At 40.5% G+C, this 22,309-nt stretch overlaps 1 protein-coding gene across 1 annotated transcript in view; it reads left to right on the forward strand.

Moving 5' to 3' along the window:
• The window catches only part of TECRL (trans-2,3-enoyl-CoA reductase like), a 102,610-nt gene extending 81,473 nt beyond the window's left edge, over window positions 1–21,137 (forward strand). The window contains exons 12-13 of the transcript XR_009758409.1: window positions 18,958–19,127; window positions 19,903–21,137. The gene's annotated coding sequence lies outside the window, so the exon portion shown is untranslated. The remainder of the gene's footprint in view (window positions 1–18,957; window positions 19,128–19,902) is intronic.
• Window positions 21,138–22,309: the final 1,172 nt, after the last annotated feature.

The raw sequence follows: 22,309 nt of genomic DNA on the forward strand, positions 1-22,309 counted from the left end.
CACACAACCAGCACCATGGCAGGTTAGGATTGCAACTTAAGTCTGCCATCTCTTCCTACACTCCACCTTAAAACTATGACCAATGCAAACTTTATAGCATGAACACCAAGCCAGCTACCTCCTCCCTCCCCTCCCCTTACAGGTTTTGCTTAACATCCAGGCTGGTGAAGAGTTCTGGGTGCTTAGTGTTTCATGACATTTTGGCTGGTTTAATAAGATCTTGCCCTGCTGTGGATTTTGAAATATTGTTTTATTAAAATGAACAGTTGAAAAATGAACAGTTGAAAAATGTACCTCTTTGCATGGTTAAAAGTGCCCTTTTGAGTTCATGCCACCTCTCCTGGGGCTTATCCATACGGTGATTTACTATGTATCTAGTGCTACTTGCTTCCTCTTTTAATTTGCATGGTTCACATGGTGTTACAGGCAAGTAGAAGCTATCACGTAGTTTTCCCCTTTAAATCCGTATTAATCCAATTCTGATATAATCCGAAAAGGGAAGGGAAAAATGTCTCCACTTCGTATCTCTAGGGCTTGCAGACACTTTGCTTCGATGCTCTTAGGTGGATGTGTCAATCGTTCCCCTTTCCACACCCACTCCCTCCTCCTCCCTTCATTCATTTCATATCCTCTGGGCTGAAGAGCAACTTCCACTGCTCTCTCCCATTTTCAAAGTAAGCCTTGGACAAGAAAGGGAGGATGGAGAGAGAAGGTCTGGGGGAAAAAATTAAAATAAATCTCTCACAACAGGAGCTACTTTAAACAACAACAACCACCACCTCCCTCTCTGTCTCCATGTTATTATTTTTGATCAAGTGAGTTTATTATTTGTAAGTGATGGGCTCTATTTCCAGAGTATCTAGTCCCCCCTTCTCCCTTTTCCCTGGGATGCTTTCATTGAGAGAAGGGGAGTGGAATCTAGTCAATTTCATTGTTTCCTGTCAATTGCACACTGAGGCGCTCTCCCAGCTTCAGCCTTGAAGCTGGAACAACTGCATCCTACTTGTGTGAATGGAAAATAGCAGATTAGAAGCTACCATTGACCAAGAAGTGTGGACCATGGAAATCTATTATGCTGGTAAAAACAGTGTCTTTAGTACGAAGTTAGGCTCCCATGTGGATTAGCCCCTGGTAAAAATTCATTAAACATACAAACAAACACTGTTTGGACCAGTACTTTAAACTTCTTCATAAATGATCAGGAGGTAAGGGTGAGCACTGGGGTGGCCAAGTTTATGGATGACATGACATTATTTAGACATCTTCTTTGTGGATGAGTATTTTGTGCTTATAGAAGCTTTTAATCAGTTTAAAATCAAACCACAGACTACTGTAGTCCATGCTTTGGTAACCGCAAGGTAGGATTACTGCAACACACTCTATGTGGGGCTGCCCTTGGGTCAGCTTCAAAACTTCAAGCTGGTGTGGAGTGTGATGGCCAGACTGCTGATAGGGGCACATGGCCAACAACATGTGACACCATTTTTTAATTTAATGAAAACAGAAGAAAGAGCATAATACAAAATACAAAGATACGGATAATAGAAATACAAAATACAAAAATTCAGCTAAAAGATTCAGCTTACAATTATCTAAATAAAATTGTGTATTGAAATAAAACCCTTCCTAATCTTATATGTCCATGCCCAGTTTTCCAAAACTGAAGAAAACGTGACCATTTCTCCACACAATCTGAGATGGTAGCTTTCCCCTCTCTCCTCTGAATACAGTCTGATAACTTGTCCCAAACTGCTAATTCTAGGCATATGCACAGCCATTCATCTTATTTATTATTTATTTATTTATTAAATTAAATTTCTATACCGCCCCATAGCCGAAGCTCTCTGGGCGGTTCACAACAAGCAAGACAGCAAAATACAATTAAAACCATTTATAGAACAATTTAAACATAATAAAATACAAATATACTGTTATACTAAGATGCTAAAAATAAGTTGAGATGTTAAAATATTAAAATTATCAGGATATCAGGAACAGGTGTTGCAATTGTCTCCAAACCAACATCCTTTATGTTGAAGCAATTGTTCTAATATTCAGAATTGCTCTGTACCTTGTGCTCCATTTTTTAAAATCATGATGGCATTGTTTAGGTGCTTAGTATGTTCATCCATATACAGCTGAATATCTTCTGAGGGCTTCCATCTTCAAGCCCAAACATTCTTAGCCACTGCTATCATGATCAATGCTCATGAATCAACAACTTCTGGTATCTCATCCAGGACAATTTGGAATATGACAAGCATGACATTAGGTCTTAGAGGATAGTCAGTTATATTGTGTATGTTTTGTAAAGTCTGTGTCCAATACAGTGTAGCTATGGGGCAATCTCACCACATTTGTATAAGGTTAGAATTGACAACTGACATTTCCAACATTTAAAGTGGTTTCCAGCAAACATTTTATTCAATCTTTCAGGAGTAAAATACCACCTTCTCATTTATGCTGGGATTCTCAAATTAATAAAGAATAGAAGCTTTTATTAATAGAACTCCATATCTTATTCTAGATTGTATCAGAAATTGGGCTACCTATGTCATTCTCCCATCTTCTCAAAATAGATTCTTTTGACTTTAAGTCCATTCATATTTTATAATTGGATGTAGGGATGGGCAAGAATTCTGCTGAATTCGGATTTAGCACCAGATTTTTCAATGGTCTGCATATTTGCCATCTGTGCAAAGCGATCCTGTTTGTTCCAGACTTCAGCAGCTCCCCCCCAACACCAGATTCCCCCCTTGAATATTTCCTTGAACATATTCTTTAAATTGATTTTACTCACAGCACAGCAGTACATCTCTCTCTCTCTCTCTCTCTCTCTCTCTCTGCCACCCCCCTCGAATGATCTAAGCTCACAGTAGATGAAGAGGTGTTGGTGAAGAAAGAAATCTTGGTATTTTGAAAGAAAATATGGATAAAGGAAAGGAAAGCAGCTTTTAGAGTCTTTAACATGGGTGAGACTTGGTTTGCTTCTTTTTGCTTGAAAAACATTATTTCCAAATATTGATATTTTCTTTCATTTATTGATATTTTTCTTTCAAAAAGGAAAATACCAATATTAATATCAATATTTTTGGGGACAGGAAAAATTGGACTGGTAAACGCAGCGGATAGTGGACAAAGAACAAACTCGAATTAATACTGCCTGTTAGGTTGATGGAATGCTTTCAAAGTGAAACAGGCCAACAGATCCCATCCCTAATTGGATGTTAACAACCCCATGCCTCTTTCCATTGCTTTCTCCCAGGTGGTATCCCTCAAAACAAGCCTTGGTCCCAGCACTTCCACCAGAAAGTTTCTGATTTGGAAGTACTGGGACCAAGAATGCGACACCATTGCTAAAACATCTGAACTTGCTACAGAGCTAGGTTCAAGATCCTTGTATTAATTTACAAAGCCTTGAATAACTTGGGTCCAGGGTACCTTAGGGACTTCCTGAATCCTTATATCCCAGCTCAGTCACTGAGATCATCTGCAGGAGCGTTGCTGGTCATCCCTCAAGTTGGCGAGGCTCACTTGACAGCAACAAGAATTCTGTCAAGTTGAGACTTTTTGAAACAATATGAGAACTGAAACAAAGCCATCCTTCAAAATTGGCACTTATTGGAATTTTACAATGCAGTTTACAAGGTTTACAAAAACGTACATATTAGGTAAAAGTGTGCATTAAAATGAATACATTTGTGGAAATAACACACAACATGCATTATGCAATTGCTTGCACAAATGTGTACATTAGTCAAAACTACATACAAAATGTGTTTATTAGGAGAAATTCACACTAAAATGCTGAAGAATTTTCATGTGGATTTTTTTAAAAAAATTGCAAATTGTTGCAGAAATGTGGAGAATTGAATTTAAGACTGGAAAAATGAGAAACTGAAAGAACTGAAACTGACAGATCCTTTCAGCCTTCGTGGCAAAGAGTGGAAGAATGAGGAGGGGTGACAGAGAGAGAGCGGGAGGTGTCCTGTATACGTTTTGCTCTGGCCTTGCCCACTATCAGCATGTGGTAAATGCAGCCCTTGATAGAAAAAAAGTCCCTTGGTCCTGCTCTCAGCTGGGCACACCATTGTTCTCCTCCACAATTTCTCTGATTTCTATTACCTTTAGACTCCTCAGGCCTGCTTCTCTCACAGCCACTGTACTCTGCCTTTCAGTCAGTGTTTCGATTTCAATATAGCCTTTCCTCATACATGGATGGAGTTAGATTTTTATTCAGTATTACTTTAAAGAACATTACCATTTCAGGAGACAATGCAGAGAGTATTATAAAATTTCAGCTAGATCGATCAAGCTGCAGAGGCATCCAAGAGTTTCATTACACTGAAAGTTTCACTGTGATTAATACAGATATTGTTAACTTGGAGAAATAATAACTTTGTCCAACTGGAAAAACAATGTAGAAGATTAATGTTTTTTACTTCCTTCTGACTTCTATGGATAACAAGGTTAAGGAGTTCTTTTATTTTTAAAAAATTAAACTTTGAGTTACTAATATAGTCAGAAAGATAAATAATCTGACTGAGTGCAAAATATGGATTTAATAAATTGTACTTAAATAGTTGTACATCATTGTCAAGTACAGATCTTCAGTGATTAACTGAATACAGTTCAATTGTGTAGCATCAGTACAGTGATTAGATTTTCATGTATTACAGTGAATTATTTTTAAAAGATTTTTCCTGTCAGATATGCAGAGCCTGCGCTGCAGAGTACCAACTCCCACTTTCTTTACCACTTTCCTACATAGCTGAACATCACAAAGCACTTTCATCTGTGAAGAGAAATCCGGTTGTTGTTGTTGCTGGGTTTTTTGGGGAGGGGGGAAGAGAATGATTAATAGTGTGTAACTTGAACTGAGACACACTGTGAGGTTAAGGGCAGGACTGCAGGCAGCCATACCTGAATCTAGACCTGGATGGTTTCTTTAATTCAGGCTCCCAGGGGTCAGTGCTTGACCTGGAAAATAAGAAGCCAGAAGTGCAGCAAGAAGAAGGTATTGCTCTCTTAAAGAGACAAGAGCAGAAGTCTAGACATTGGGTATTTATACCAAGCTTGCTCAATATAGAGGCTTCATACTGCCTTGCAGGGGCTGATGTTGCGCACCCCTGTTTCTAACCTAATATTTTAGCACTAGCCTGGCAGCCATAGGCAGGCAGCAACTGCATACAGGCAAATGATTGCGTGGCCAGAGGAGGGGTGCATTGATCCTCCTTTGCACCCAGAATAGAAAACAAGTTGGCTGCTAAAGAAGGAAAGACCCCTTCTCTGCACCAAGTATAGAAAGGGAACTCTCCATTCCTCGTCTGTGAGCCCACAGCAGGCTAATACTGTATATTATCTTGCTTGCCACCTTGGGCTCTTTTGGGAAATAAATGTAATAAATATATAAATGTAATTCACTATTAGGCAAAAAACCTTGCAGTATAAGAACGTACCAATTAGGGTTGCCAGGTTCAGAGCCTGAGACTGATCCTGTATCTTTAGGAGAAGAGAAAGCCAGCCAAGTGCAGGTGTTCTTTCAACACTGTAATGGGAAAAACCACAAGGTGGAATTCTCCCTTCTTCCTGCACAACTTTTAAAGATACAGAAGACCTCTTGGAGGCTGGACCTGGCAACCAAGAGGTCTTCTGTATCTTTAAAAGTTGTGCAGGGGGGAGGGAGAATTCCACCTTGTGGTTTTTCCCATTACAGTGTTGAAAGAACACCTGCACTTGGCTGACTTTCTCTTCTCCTAAGGTGTTGGACTACAACCTGGGAGACCAGGGTTCGAATCCCCACACAGCCATGAAGCTCACTGGGTGACCATGGGGCAGTCACTGCCTCTCAGCCTCAGACGAAGGCAATGGTAAACCCCCTCTGAATACCACTTACCATGAAAACCCTATTCATAGGGTCGCCCATAAGTCAGAATCGACTTGAAGACAAACCATAGACCATAAAGATACAGGATCAGTCTCGGGCCCTGAACCTGGCAACCCTAGGACCAACAGCCAACAGATATTTCTATCAAACTTTAAAAAGCAGGAAAATTGGGCAGCTATAGTGAATGCACCAGGGGAGCAAGAGACCTGACGTCCTCTCTGAGATATTGTAATGCCATACACGTTTGTAAAAATACAAACACAATTAGGGTTGGTCTTTCAGAGTCCAATCCACTTCCTGTGTAGCTTGGAAAAATTTGGTAACATGTGCCTCTGAGCATATGGTGAGTGGTGGCAACATGTCCCATCTCCAAAGATGGAGAATTACATCTTTGTATGTTTGATGATGTTCTTCTTACTTTGTTTTTCTGTCCTACTACTGTTTCTACAGAGAATCTGACCTAGAAATTTATATTTCTCTCATTATTCATCCTAGAAATCTGTGTCAAATTTATTTTTATTAATTTGAAAGCCTTTTTATTGGTCAATGTCATATGATGGTGAAGACAGCCTTTTGTGTTTCAAACTGGAGGTTATGCTCTTTTTTATTTTAGGTGAATTAACTGTTGAATCTGAAACTGCAGTTTGATGTAAAATTAGACTGATTACAATATGTTTCTATTTAAGCAATTACTCTAGCTGTTGGAAAAAACAAACTTGGCCTGCCCAAGATGTATTATTTTATTTATTTATTATTTTATTTATATCCCACCTTTCCTCCCTGCAGGAGCCCAAGGAGACAAGCATACATGTTTTCAGCCTGCTATGCTTAAACTACTTCACTTAAGGAAAGGTGGGCATGATCAATTAAAAACATAGAGCACACCTAGAATTTTGCTAGAACGTATTTCACCTCCCACCGTTTCATCTTGTGAAAACTGAGACACTCCGTATGTCCAATGGAAACTATTCTGTAGGAACGTCAGCGCCATTATTCCACAATTGTTTTTGGAGCTTTTTTTTAGTGTTGCAGAGTGTTGCTGTACTTCACATATTCACAGAAACAGAAGCAAAAGAAAACTATTTACTATAGGAAACTTCACTAAAATTGCAAAGTAAATTAAAAATATTTAAAGTGACTATCTGAACGTTAACAATTGTTGTAGTGTGGTTGCTTCCTCCCTACTAAAACAAAATCAGCACAGCACATGTCTTGTTTCTGTTATTTGGGCATATTCCACCCATCACCATATGCTCAGAGGCACATGTTACCAAATTCTTCCAAGCTCCATAGGAAGTAGATTGGACTGTGAAAGACCAACCCAAATGGTGTTTGCATTTTGACAAATTTGTAAGGCAGTCCAATATCTCAGAGAGGAGGTAAGGTCTCCTGCTCCCCTGGTGCATTCACTATATAGCTGCACAATTTTCCTGTTTTTTAAAGTTTGATAGAAATATCTGTTGGCTATAGGTACATTCTTAAACCGCAAGGATTTTTGCGTATTAGTGAATTTCTCTGCTTTTTAATTCAGGAGGTAAGAAATGGAATCCTGTGCAAGTTTGCTGAGAATGGATTGATCATTTGCATGATTATTGAGTTCAATGGGATTTACTCCCGTATAATCATGCTTAGGATAGGTGAAACCGAACATGGGGGAGGAGGAGGGGAGCAGGCAGGAGGGGGAGGAGGAGGGCAGGCTTGATCATTTGCATGTTTATTGAGTTCAGTGGGATTTACTCCTGCGAGATCATGCTTAGGTTAGGTAAAACTGAACATGCACCCTTCACAAGCTACACTTCCAGGATTCTTTGAGGGAAGCCATAACTGTCTAAAGTGAAGAAAAGGTCTGGTGTGGGTGTGGCCACCTGATTAGCCAAGCCAAGCAGCTGTGAGTCTGCATTTAGAACACTGACAGTTGATTCTTACTGAGCATGCCCGGCCTTATCATTGAGTTCAATGCTAAATTTCTTAAATTAATTAAAAATCAGCCAGGCACTTTTTTCAACTTTTCAACTGCAGAAGATGAAGGTCAGAGTATGGGGCAAGGTCAGTAATAGGATTACAGGTACTCTGTGAACATGGCTGATTTTAAATAAATTAAATAATTTAAAATTATGAGAACTCTGACAGAAAAAAGTCCAACAGGAGTCTGGTTTTCCCCCCCTCTTGTTTTGCACTTTGAACTCTTGATTCTCTCTGACTGCTTTGTATATCAACATGAAAATTTAGAGGGTTGTTAAGCAAGCGTTACTGAGTTCAGGACTATAAGTTTTGTAAGGTTTTGTTTAGAGATGAGGCATCAGAATGGCATGGGGGTATTTTCAATTTAACATTGTGGAATGCGAAAAATCCATGCTGGCTATAGTATACAGCCACTCTTGTGGCTGTATAATAAATAATAAACTTTATTGTTATCTTTATGAGGAGAAATTTGTTGTTTTGCCCTAAACCCTGTTGGACTATAGGTAGTTAATATTCTGAAGGGGAAACAATTGATCTTTTACTCCTTCCTGAAGCCAGTGAGATGAAGGGTGTTGGAGAATTCTGCTCTAAGCGGACACAGATATGGAAATTCTCTGGGTTCAAGAGCTCTTTCAGTAGTCGGGAATGGAATTCCTTATGTTCACCGCCCAGAGAGCTATTGCTAGTCGGGCGGTATATAAATTTAATAAATAAATAAATAAATAATAATGTGAATGTAATCTGCAGAGTATATGTGCTGTTCTTTACGTGTCACTTTGTTTGATTTTTACTAACAGTTATCAATACAGGTATCGATCAAAATAACACAGGTTTAGTACCCTGTGTGGAGCCAGCTAATTGATGGGCCATTAGCTCCTTTATTTACTTTGAAAGAGGAAAGTTGTTATTGCTTATTAGATTTGCTTGTCACTTGTTATCCGAAGTTCTCCAATACTATTAAAATGAAAATAAATATATTATACCATAAAAGAAAAGAACAACAACAACCCCCTTCCCCAACAGTCACAGGAAGTTTTCACAGCACACTAATAACAAACAGCATCATCTTAGTTTATCAAAAGTCTGGGGGAAAAGATAATCTTTACTTGGTGCCAAAAAGATGTCAGCGAAGGCACCAGGCAGACCTCACTGGGGAGCTCATACCACAGATGGGGAGCCAGAACTGAGAAGGCCCTCTCCCTTGTCACCACCCTACGAGCTGCCTTCAGAAGAAGCACCTGGAGAAGAGCCTCAGATGAAGATCTAAGGGTCCAGGAAGGTTCATAGCAGGAGAGGTGTTTCAAAAGATATTGGTGTCCTGAGCCATAAAGATCTTTAAAGGTCAAAATCAGCACTGTGATTTGGGCTCAGAAGTGTAAAGGCAGCCAGTATAATTGGAACAGAATTGTGATCTGTTTGCCTCAAACTTGTCAGTCGGACAGTTGTATCCTTCATAAACTGAAGCTTCTGAACTGTTTTCATAGGCAGTCCCACATCAAGCACATTGCAATAATCCAACCTTGTGGGTACCGGTGCATAGGTTATTGTAGCCAGGTTATCCCTGCCCAGTGACAGTCATAGTTGTGCCACCAACCTAGGCTGATGGAAGGCACTCCACACCACTGAGGACACCTGTGTCTCAAGTGACAGCAGTGGATCCAAGAGAACCTCCAAACTATGAACCTGCTCCTTCAGACGGAGTGTAACCACATGTACAGCAAGCTGCACACCACTCATCTGGTTAGAGGAACCATCCACCAACAGCATCTCAGTCTTGTCTAGATTAACTGGCCATCAGTTTATTGGCCTTCATCCATTCCATTATGGCAACCAAGCACTGATTTAGTACATCCACTACCTTGCCTGCAGAACATGAAAAGGAGAAATAGAGATGCATGATGAGAACACACTCCAAAACTCTGTATGATCCCACTCAGAGGTTTCATCTACAGTAGATGTTAAACAGCATGGGGAAACAACTGACCCCGGGGGACCCGATACTGGAGAACCCACAGAATCGAACAATGGTCTCCAGAAACATCCTTCTGGAGCCAGCCACCCAAGTAGGAATGGAAGCAAGAGCAAAATGGATGGTATTTATTTGAGAGAGAGGCTGCCAATCTATGAAGCTCAAAGGAATGTGTGACTCTTCTATTGAGTTGATTAGAAAAATAATTTGAGTGAGCAGATGGGTATTTAAATTGAAGTTTTAAAACACACACACACCCACACACAAATGAAGAAGCAAATTCCAGAAGCACAAATCACTTGCAAAGGCAGCAAAGGCCATAATGCATTTCAATTGTCCACATGGGATTAGGCCCTTGGATGAGAAGGGATGCTTAGGGAAAGTAGCAGGGGAGGGGAGGGGAAGTGCAGGGAATGGCAACCCACTAAGGACATTTAAATACTTAGACTGTGATATCACCTACAAAGAGGATTAGGTAGGTCTTAACTCACCACTACAGGAATTACATCAGAATTATTACACTGAAATAAATAGCATGAAATCATGTGATGGCAGCAACAATAATTATGGCAAAACATACATAAAATTCCACTATAAGGAACAGTCAGACAAGCAATATAGTATTTGGTGGAAACCAAAGTGCAGCAGGACGTAATGAGCATTGGTTATGACAAATACAGGTCAGAATGGGCATTGCTTACTTCATACATTTCTAAGAGAAATGCATTGCATTGTGGTTCAGTTGACAGTCTGCCAAGAAGCAGTTGAGATTATACTGTTGCTGAAGAAATGACCATGTAATTTGTAAGTTTTCATTTGTGACAGTTGGTTATAGAGTTCAGCTTTTATATGATTCAGTGGAATCCAAAGGTCAGAATCATCTTTTGTGTGATATCTGATTGAAGCACACATGTCTCCTGCACATTAGTAAACACAAGATGCAAAAACAATCTTGATACGACAAATCATACAATAACACCAAGGAGACTGCATTTTGTGCTCTCTAATACACCCAACTATGCAGACACGTTGGTAAAGCACTACACAAAATTCATCTTGATGCAATCAGATGTAAAAACATACCAGTATTATTTGCAGTATTCTAATTAATGTGCACACAATTAATTTAGAGTGGCAAAAAAGTTGCAGGTAAACTGAAAGAACTGATGCTGTGACAAACTACACATGCTTAGCATTCTGTACAAAATTTTGAAATTTTAGAAAATGGAGGAACACTGTGTCATTGTGTAGTAAATTTTGGTTAAATCCATTTTGTTAAAAAATGGAGGAATACTTCACAGACAAGACCAGGTCATTATGAATCCCTCAAACCAGGGAGAAATTCAGATGGAAAGAATTTTGCAAGTATCTTAAATAGCTTTGCATAGTTGTAAAGCTAGTACCATCTAGAATTTGTGCAGTCTGTATATAAAATGAAGCAACCAGCAAGAAGAATTCATTGTGATTCTATCACAGTCTCTAATATAAAAATTTCACATATTGCCTTGGGCCGAGCTTCATAGCTCTAGGATATTTATTAAGGCGGATTAAAAGTGCAGTACTTTTCTACATAAAATAACACTATTTATGGATCAGTTTTGTGAGGCAAATCATTTTCTGTTACTGGTTTGGCAAATTTCATTTCTTAACCTGATTTCAATAGAGTGAAAAACTGATAGTATGTTGGGCTTCTTGTTGTTATTCATTTCTTAGACCTCCGCTAGATCATTGTTGCATAACTAGATAGTGCAAAGTAGATTTATTGAAGGAAGTAAAAGTATTCAACGTCTCAAAGAATTTTGGGTTATAAAAGCTTTACTTACGGGAGAAACAGAACAAACCTCTTGTTAAAATTCACTAATAGGCAAAAACCCTTGCAGTTTAAGAACGTACCTATAGCCAAAGGATATTTCTATCAAACTTTAAAAAGCAGGGAAATTGGGCAGCTATAGTGAATGCACCAGGTTAGCAGGAGACCTGACCTCCTCTCTGAGATATTGTACTACCCTACAAATTTGTCAAAATGAAAACAATTTGGGTTGGTCTTCCACAGTCCAATCCACTTCCTGTGTAGCTTGGAAGAATTTGGTAACATTTTGGGGGCAAAATGGAGACAATGGGAGGGGAGGTGATGGGAGGGAGGAGGAGGAGAAGGGGAGGGAAGGTTTGATCATTTGCATGCTTTTTGAGTTCAGTGGGATTTACTCCTGTGCAATCATACTTAGGATAGGTGAAACTGACCTGGGGGAGGGGCAGGGTGGGGAGGAGGAGGGAGGAAGGGGAGGGGAAGGGGGAGGAGAGGAGATTGGGTGGGTAGGCACTGGGAAGAGGGGAAGCCCCTTTCCTTTCCAAAAGGAAAACACTGTGAACAGTATCATTCTTTTTGAGCATTTTCCCCACCTTTTTATTCCACAGCAGACACATATAGCCTCCCACCCAAATTTAAACCAAAGTTGTCCCTGGCCACATCCACACCAGTCCTTTATTTCACTTTAGACAGTCATGGCTTCTCCCAAACAATCCTGGGAAGTGTAGTTAGTGAAGGTGCTCAGAGTTGCTTGGAAATGCCTTCCTCCCCTCACAGAGCTTCAGTCAGAGCGGCTGACTGTTAAACCAATTTGGCCGCTGGAGCTTTGTCAGGGGAATGGCACCCTTCACAAACTTCACTTCCCAGGATTCTTTGTGGGAAACCATCACTGTCTAAAGTGAAATAAAGGTCTGGTGTGGGTGTGGCCCCCTGATTAGGCGAGCCAAGCAGCTGTGAGTCTGGCTTTTAGAATACTGACAGGTTGTTCTTATTGAGTATGCCCAGCCTTATCATTAAATTCAATTTAAAATTTCTTAAATTAAACAAAAATCAGCCAGACATTTTTTAAACTTTTAAACTACAAGAAGATGGTAAGAGTACAAGGCAAGGTCAGGAATAGGATTACAGCTACTCTGTGAACATAGCTGATTTTTAATTAATTTCAACAGATTATGAGAACTCTGACAGAAAAAAGTCTAAAAGGGATCTGTTTTCCCTCCCTCTCTTTTTACACTTTGAATTCTTGATTCGCTCTGTTTTGTGTATCACCAAGAAAAATTAGATGGTTGTTAAGCAAGGGTTTCTGAGTTCAGGACTATAAGTTTTGTAAGGTTTTGTTTTGAGATGAGGTTATGGGAAGCATCAGAATGGCATGGGGGATATTTTCAATTTAATGTTGTGGAATGTGAAAAATCCATGCTGACTGTAGTATATAGCCACTCTTGTGGCTGTATAATTATTACAAAATTTAACAAAACACACATTTCAAATGAATATTTTATTTTATATTTTATAAAAGTATACACATCCTTAATTGGATGTTTTAACAATCTTTTCTCTTAAAACTAAAACTTCTAGTTTTGATACATACAAGTCCAAGGATATCTGTAGGATATCTGTAGATATCTCCAGAGTTGCCCCTATGGAGAATTATCAGTTCCTCAAGAACTGTAAAAGTTCTTTAAAAAGACATAAGTGTACTATCGAAGAGTTTGCTACATGGATCTGATGAAGTGGACTCTAATCGATGGAAGCTCTTAAGTCATAATAATGTGTTTGTCTTTAAGGTCCCACAAGACTCTGTTTTTGCTGCAACAGACTAACACAGCCACCATTCTGGAAACTGTCTCCAAAAGCAGCTCATGTGGAATTCATTTGGATTAACTTACTTGGAACCCCCAAATCCTAGCAAGATATTTAGATAAGAATTTCTTAAGCATTCCTAGTCAATACAATCTCAGCTGCCCGCTCAGCCCTGCTAAAGGGGGTTGGGATTAGTGGTGTCTCATCCAAGTCCTAGCAGGGGAGGGGGCTCCGCTGCTCTTGAGGCTTGTGCTGTGCCTGTCAAAAGTGTGGGTTGAGGAAAAGCTGCCATTGGCAGTGTTTAATCTGTGGGTTGCCAGTGCTGAGCTCCAAAATGGGATGTTATAGCTTGGATGGAGCAGAGCCAGGTCTGGATGGATCCACTAGAGTTGTTCCATCCCTCTGAGAGGGGCTCAGTTTAGAGGGGGAGCTCTGCACCAGCCTGGAGCTGGCACAGAAAAATGGGAGATGTGGTCAGCAGGAGCTGGCAGGGTTTTGGATGTGGCTCCCAATTGGATTGCTCTGTATAATTCTGTGAAGTATCTGACATTCTCTGGACCAGACCCACAGTAATAGTAATGCAGCTGCCACCGCTTCTTTTCCTTTCTTTGCTATGGAAATAGGATTACCAGGTGTCCAGTTTTCCACGGAGACTCTGGTTTTGGGGGGTCCTCTCTGGGTCTCCGGGTGACTCACCTTAATCTCTGGACTCTTAGCTTTCATTTTAAAAAAAATTAAGTTTCTAGGTGGTCTGGTTCAAAAGATATAAACCAAAATGTCAGCCTCTGCCTCCCACTACTTCTGTTACTACCGGCTGCTCTAATCCCTGCTCTTTAAGGTTTTTAGCCAATAAGTGAAGTCAGGGTTGTGATTGACAAGATTTGTTGACCCCAGGCAATAGCTAAACTCACAGTTTCCTTATCCTGCTTGTCTCACATCAGGAATTCAGTAAATATATAGCTTTCAGCAGCATAAAGAGTACTTTCTCTGTACAGGATTGGGACTTGCTTCTGAGTAAGCATGCATAGGATTGCACTGCAATAGAAGATCACAGCAGGATCTTGGTAGCGATAAAAGTATACATGCAGGGTTTTTTAAAAATTACTTGCAAAAATGGCATACTATACATTTTATCTTTCAATTAATATTTGAACAGAAGTTTTAAAAAGTGTAAATGCTGCAGTGTTATACTTTTCTAATTAAGGGGTCAAACAAGTTTAAATTTTACTGGAAGAGGGCAGTTCATTTGTCTTATTCGTAATCTGTTTTTAAAACAGTCCCAATATGAAGCTTCTCTGGGAGTAAAGCTGCAATGCTAATTCCACATACCTGGGAGCTAACCCCATTGAATTGAGTAGGACTTACTTTTGAGTAGATGTGGTTAGGATTGTGCTGGAAATCAATGGGACTTTTGAGTGAACATAGAAAAGGATTGTGTTGTAAATCTTTCCCCCTCTGATCCTTTGTTTTTTTTAAAGCAGTTAGGCAGGGCTTACTTAGGTGTCACTGCTTTTATTTAGAAGGAAACTAATATTTATTTATTTTTAAAAAAATGTTCTGCAATGGCTAACTGGTTTTGACAATAACCTATTATATGGGCTGTATGGATTTGTACATCTCCAGTGTGTGTGTGTATGGAGTCTTTCTAACAACCCTGTGAGGTAGGGTTGGAAACCAAGGCAGCACACAAGAAGAAGTAGAGCCATTTAAAATCCAATAACCATAAAGCAAGTATAAAACAGTAACAAAACAGCTTAACGTGGCATGATTCTGAATTTTGGATTGGGTGAGTAAAGTTACTTATCACTGAATTGCAGTCCTGTGCATGCTTCCCTGTCTGGGTAAGCCCCATTGAATACATTGGGACTTGCTTCTGAGTAAACATGCATAGGATTGCATCTTGGGGTGGTCATGCTCCCCCTCTGTTGTTTTCACCCGGAGGGGCAGATTAGACTGAGAGATGGTGCATAGCCCATGCTCACCCAGGAAACTTTGTATCTTATTTCCATTTTAAAATTTAATTATTATTTATTTGTTTGTTTATTTATTATTTGATTTATATCCCGCCCTTCCTCCCAGTAGGAGCCCAGGGCTATGATAGAAACGATCTACATGCAGGCAAAGTTTATGAAGTAATGCAGATCCACATAATACATTTAAAGCATATACAACCTGCATATAAAGTGCATGACTTCCCCCAAAGAATCCTGGGGAAAGTTTCCCCCTTACACTTATAGTTTCCACCACCTTTAACTAACTACAGTTCCCAGGATTCTGTAGTGGGATTAATGTGCTTTAAATGTATTATGTGGATCTGCCCTAGTATGCTGTGTATTCATTAGTGAAATGAACAATTTTAAAAGATACTTTTTTAAACGGCTGTAGCTCAGTGGTACGGCACATTCTTTGCATGCCAAAGTTCAAAATTCAATCTCTGGAAGAGATTATTGCCTGGAATCCTGGAAAGCCAATGCTAATCCATGTCAGCAGGTCTGAGCTAGATGGTACCAAAGGTCCTGTCTCAGTATAAAAGAGGAAAGAGACCCAAGGTCAAATTTATTTATATATTTACATTTACATACTGTTTTATTGTTAAAAAAACCCCTCAAAGCAGTTTATAGAAGGAATTAAAACAATAAAATTATTGGCAAAAACAATTAAAGACAGGTATTTAAAAACATTCAAAATAATAAAACCCAACAATGAGTTAAAAACAGGGAAAAAATAAATAGCTTCTACATGCCTGGATAGGCTTGCATAAACAAAAATGTTTTTAGCAGGTGCCAAAAAGAATACAATGAAGGTGCCTGCCTAATGGAAATAGGCAGGGAGCTCCAAAGCATAGCTACTGCCACACTAAAGGATTGATTTCTTACAAGAGCAGAACAAGTACTATGTGGAACCCGTAAAGCACATCTTGAACTTGGCCTGGTAGTAAATCAGCAACCAGTGCAGATTTCAGACCAGAGATATTATGTGCTGATAGGATCTCACTCATATCAGCAATTGTGCCACAGCATTCTGCACTAACTGCAGCCCTGGGGTCAGGTTGTGCTGCATGGGGATTTCTCTGATGTTGGCTGACTGGCTGCCAGGATTTTTTTTTTAGTTTTGGTTAGGACCCAGACTGGTTGTGGGATGCTGAGTTTTCTGTCTTACTCATAGGAATCTTGTTGTGATTGCTATGGTATTGCATTTAGGAAATTGTCACTGTCTTTTGTTTTTCTTTTTCAATTGGCATTTCATTTACCTCTGACCTTACATCCATAGAAGCAACAACAGTGGTTCCATGTGGTCAGCTCAACCCCCTTAAACTCACTCATGATGCACCTTGTTATTTGCATGATGGCTTGTTTCTTGCCCAATAGTGGTAAAAGAGAATTCACACACTGGGAAGTGTGGCTTCAATTGCTGTTGTTCCCCATCTACTGCCTGTGAAGGTAGACCAATTATTACTCTGTCAATTATTACTCACTGGAATTGGGTTGGCTGTCAAAGTGAGTTTATAGTAACCCACACAGTAGGCAGGAAAGCGTAGAGAACCTTACTCATTTCTCAAACCTCTCTCTGCAGTGAAGGGTCAAGTCTGTAAAGACATTTGGAGCAGCCATGTTAAAAGGCAGGCAGGGCATTCCAGGCAGGGGGTTGCCAACCCTGTTTTGATATGGATTGTTGCAGAGGATTCCTAGTGAAGCCTTACCAACAGCACAATCCTAACAATATCTACACAGAAGTAAGTCCTGTTGAGTTCTATGGGGCTTAGTCCATTTGTAAGAGTGTTTAGAATTGCAGCATTCAGGGGCATCCATCTTTACTCCTGAGTGCTCCCATCTAACATGTCCACAACACTAGGCTTTCTTCCTACAATGGCTTCTGGTTACTGGACTGGCTTAAGGGCACTTAAACCCATATTGCAAGAAGCAAGTACGCTAGATTAAATGTTCCTTACTCAGGATCTCTAAGCAGGTAAGAAGGAATGGTCCCTTCACTTCAGCTGGACCTGGAAACACCCTCATTTAGCTAAGATTTCTATCTTAATTTCCAGTAAGAGTTGTTTTTTTGTTTGAGTGGTATGCTCCAAGCTAGTGTGGTTAATGCTGAATGTATCATGCTTAATGACATTACTAGGGCCCACCCCATGACATCACTAGGACACACATCCCTATGACATCAACAGGGCATGCCCCTGAAATCTCAGGGTTTGCGATGCTTCTGACCTGGCAACCCTATATGGAAAGCATTTGGTTCATAACACTGTTGAGAGACAAGCCTTCTCTGTATTCCATTATGAATCCCTATTTAGCATTAGTCTTCTTACATAAACTAACATACAAACAAAACCCTCTGAGAATTAAACATGAAGAAGGAAGAAGTAGAATAAATATATTTGGTGGCAATTGTGGGAAAGGTTTTAACATGTTATTAATTTTCTGATTTGATCAAGCCCTCTTTTCCATCTCAGCTGTGCCCACTTTTCCATGAGGCCCTCAGAGGGTTGGCTGTGAGTCAGTGTAGCCCTTGGACTGAGGGTTAGCCACCCTTTGTTACAGCTTCTGCATTACTGGCAGTGTTCAAAATTACTGCTGAGTGGATTGCCTTCATTCAGTTTATGAAGCTCTTTGCTTTAAGAAGAGATTTCAGAGTGGGTCCCAATTTTGAGTGGAGCAGTCTCCATTTTCTTCCCACCTAGCTTTAAAATAACTAAGCATGGTGAGCTCACTCATGGGATTCTTGCCTCACACGGGAAGACTGCTCTTGGAGATGCACACTTCTGTAAGGAGGCTGCAACTGCTAGCACCAGTGGAGGTGATGTTGAGCCCTAGGTAACAGAACAGTGACCTGCCTCCAAGTCTCATTCTCCTCCTCCTGCTCTCCCACCCTTCCTGTCAAGTCAACAGCTTCCTTGGTACCCAGTGATGCATTCTGCTCTGGGGCAAGGTGGGGGCAAATGCCAGAGACTCCGTCACACCATTCCCAATGTTCTGAGTCAAGGGGGCTGGGTCCTCCTCCCCTATCCCCATTGGCTCCAGCTCATTCATCCTCTCTGCCTCCCTCTGTCAAACACTGCCATCCCAGTCCAGACCCTTTTGAAACTCTGGGACTCATGACACACCTCGACAGTTTCCTCATGGAAGAAAGGCAAGATATTAACAATTACATGGTTCTGTCTCATGCTGTCTAATGGCAGTGAGATTTGTTTGGTTATCATTGGACTCTCATGGAAAGTGAGTCCATGTGTCCCCCAAACTTGTGGATGGGCTGTTTTCACAAATCTTTCATGTGACCTTCCTAATAGAATCCAAGCTTGGGAGGATCAGGATGATGGTGAGTTGTCTGGTCCTTCAGATGTTGACCTGAGACTGGTACATGAGGGGTTGGTTTTTGTTTGCAATCGATAATGAATATTCTTCTGGACATCTGCATTCCATAACTCCTGATGTGACCCTGCCCCTTTTGGTAACTTGAGTTGTTTAGGATTTTCAGCTTACCTTCTTTAGTCGTGGTTAACATGTACTTTCATATCTCCAGGGTGTAATTTTCTGGCAGCATTAGACCTAACCTCTGGATGGTTTTAGGATGGGCAGCTGCTTCCTCACACTGCATGGACCATCTCCCTGAAATGAGCTGGCTGTTCTCCTCTGCTGGTCAAATCAAGCTATCAGTAGGTCCCAATGGCCTGAAGCTCAGAAACACAAATGGTATGTATGTGTTTGCATGAAGTCCCACCTCCTCCTCTTTTCTCCTTCCCAGATCATTTCTTGGACTTCTTTTCTAGCTTTCAAATGTTTACTGTGTCAGTCACCACCCAAGTCCAGGTCTCCTTCCTTGAGATGTCTTCTCTCTCCTGGTTGTGAAAAACAGGTGGTGGCTTCAGAGCTCAACTCATGTTGGGGATCCAGTCCTTAAAGCATTTCTGAGGCCACAACATTCCAAATGGTTTTGCAGCCCATGAACTACATGAGGTCCAGTGGAGCAGGTGTGGGAAACCTTTGGCTCTCTAGATGTAGCTGAACGACAGCTCCCATCAGCCCCGCAAGCATGGCCAATGGATGACGATGATGGGAGTTTTAGATCAGCCACATCTGGAGGGTCAAACGTTCCCCACACCTGCAGTAGAACATCTTTCCAAAGTGCATTAGCCTTCAATATTATTTCAATGCTTTACACATATTATTGAATTAGCATTATTAGGGAAAAATGTATACCATCTGCAACTCAAATCAAAGTGCAGGCCAATGGAAGAAGCGAGAAGATAAATTAAAGGAGACTGTGAATGCAGTCCGATCATCAGCCATAATTTAATTCCCTATTTAAATATATTTTTCATTTTCAGATGTTGCCTTTTCTCTCTAATTTTTAAATCAAACCTTTTGTATGTGACACTCCAATACATAGTAATTTTTACTTCTACCTGTCTCTCTGACATTAACTTTTTTTTAAAAAAAACAGTAGATTTTCTTTTCTTTATTTCAGAAAAAGAGAGAGATGAAAATGCATGGGCTCCAATCCAGCTGTCGTCATGGACAAGACAACTGTTAGTTCAGCAGAGACCTGATGAGTATGTGCACCTAGAGATGCATCTGCAGACCCATATGAGTGCAGATAACTGATTCCACACATTGAGCTCCCAACTATTCAGATTATTTGTTGTCTAACCAAGTTCAACCATGCATAAGGTTTATTCTTAGGTACTTATATAAACAGGAAAAAATCACCTAGTAGCAATGCTCACCAGTTGGAACTAGATAAATATTAAGTCACAGCACCAGGGACTAAAGAAATCTCAAGACAACACTAGCCCTTTTTGGATTTGCCTTGATCTGCAGACATATACTTGTATTTATTTATTCCATTTATATTCCACCCTTCCTCCCAAAAGAGCCCAGGCTTTCTTTAGTGGTTGGCATGTATAGGTGAGGGACAGAACCTGTTTCCACAATCACATGGCGATTAGATTGCCTGAAAGGGGCTGTTCTTCCTACTGGACTACTCAGATGTGCCTGTAACTGAAGTGTGTTGCAATTCCAGATGCTTTTTAGCCTATTCTAACTCATCTGACTCATAGACACGATTCCAAATGTACATACTGTATTGTGTATACTGCCGCTTTCCATATGTTGGGAACAATCCAGCAGATAGAAAAGCCACCCAGATGCTCCAGTCACACACAAGAAATGTCTGCTGTGTCTTCTTTTTTTTTTTTTTTGGTAGAAGTGACTTCTTTGCCTTTTCTAACTACAGCAAGCTTTAATTTATTATCCATAAGAGCCCCATGGATCAAAATTATATAGTCTCTGTTTTGACAAGGAAAGAAGTTGCAATGAACTGGAAATCCTATACAACACCCACTTGAATTCAATAGTTTTATATTCACAGGCTGAGAGCTGCTGGCAAACAGGTTGGCTTTCGACAGAATTCATTGAGTTGATGCAAAAACAGATGGATAATCACTATAGCAACTTAATAACACACCAGGAAAAAAAACCCCATTCAAACAGATGCCATGATTGGGATTCATTTCCCAAAGACCTTGCTGTCAATAGCTTAAGCATTTTTCCCCTTCTAATAAAAATCCATTATGTGGTTGCAATGCTAATTTCAAGAAATATGCACAGTAGCATGTGAGAGGGAAGTATGCATTTAGACCAGCCACTTATAGCTTATTGTATTCTGCTGATTACTTCTGCGATGCCTTGTCTTGCATTTCAATTGGATGTATTTGGATAATTACATGTTGTGATGTGACCTTAACAAAGGTGTTGGTGTCAATTTTTTCCAATTAACTTGCTCATCCATTTTTGTCTTGCATCCTGCACTTTGAATACAACCATTCATTCTTCTGCCAACAGTGCAGACTTATCAACAGAACATGTGAGGGGCATGTGAAACAGCAAGCGGTAGACTGTTGACTATGTTATTATCACGGAGGTGGCAAGACACTTCATCAGCAACCATTGTTGATTTATTCATAAGAGCAGTAAACATCATGGTTGGTAGGGATTTGAACTAGGAACTTTCAGTCTGCATGCCAGTTTACCTAGTGGCCCACACCCAATGAGAAGGGCTTAGAACTGGGGATGTTCATAGCCAAATGTGCATCCCATAGAAATCCCAAATGTGCTGGTCCGCTCTAAAGCGGGGACAAATTTACTTCGCTCTGATTGAGAGGAAGTCTTGAGAGACTTCCTTCCAAAGGAAGGGGGTGGAATGGGACCTTGCAGGTCCTTTGGGCCAATCATAGAGGGGCAGGCAGTTAGCTGTTTCTCTTCTCCTTCAGCACCCGCCCTCAGCAGTTTGGGCCATGTTGGTCACCCTGGGGGGAAGACGGGGTAGGAATTGGGGACATCCTTGATTGGCCTTTGGTGTTCCCCTTTTTTGCCTACCCCACACTGCCTTGAATTCCAATTGGCTTTCTGGGAGTGTTGATTCATATATTGTTTTTTTCCCCCTTGGTTGGCATTTAGTGTGGGCAGATGAATGGATTTAAGAATATCAAGGACAGGGACCCTGAGTCATTATTTTGTTAAGGGCACTCTTCATTTGCTTTTGGCTTGGCAGGCTCTTAAAAGGTGCTCTTTTGGCCTGGCATGTGCACCTTGATGGATGCTGGGCAGTGGGACTGGGATGCACATGTTAGATATATACACTTAAGGCTCCCTTAGTGGGGATGGAGCATTTTTCTTCTTCTCCTATGCTTTAGGTCTGGAGAAGTACAGGATGTGGAAGAACAACAGCAAGTCGAAGTAGAAGAGGAGAATGTTGATGAGAGGAACAACAAAGTAAAGGAATCTCTGTGGGAAACTGTGACAATTAGCAGCAGACACTTTGCACCGGTGGACTTACGGATAGCCACTTGTCAGGAATGCTTTAAGTTGGATTC

The sequence above is a fragment of the Rhineura floridana genome, chromosome 11 (genome assembly GCF_030035675.1).
Source record: "Rhineura floridana isolate rRhiFlo1 chromosome 11, rRhiFlo1.hap2, whole genome shotgun sequence".
Classification (NCBI taxonomy): Eukaryota; Metazoa; Chordata; class Lepidosauria; order Squamata; family Rhineuridae; genus Rhineura; species Rhineura floridana.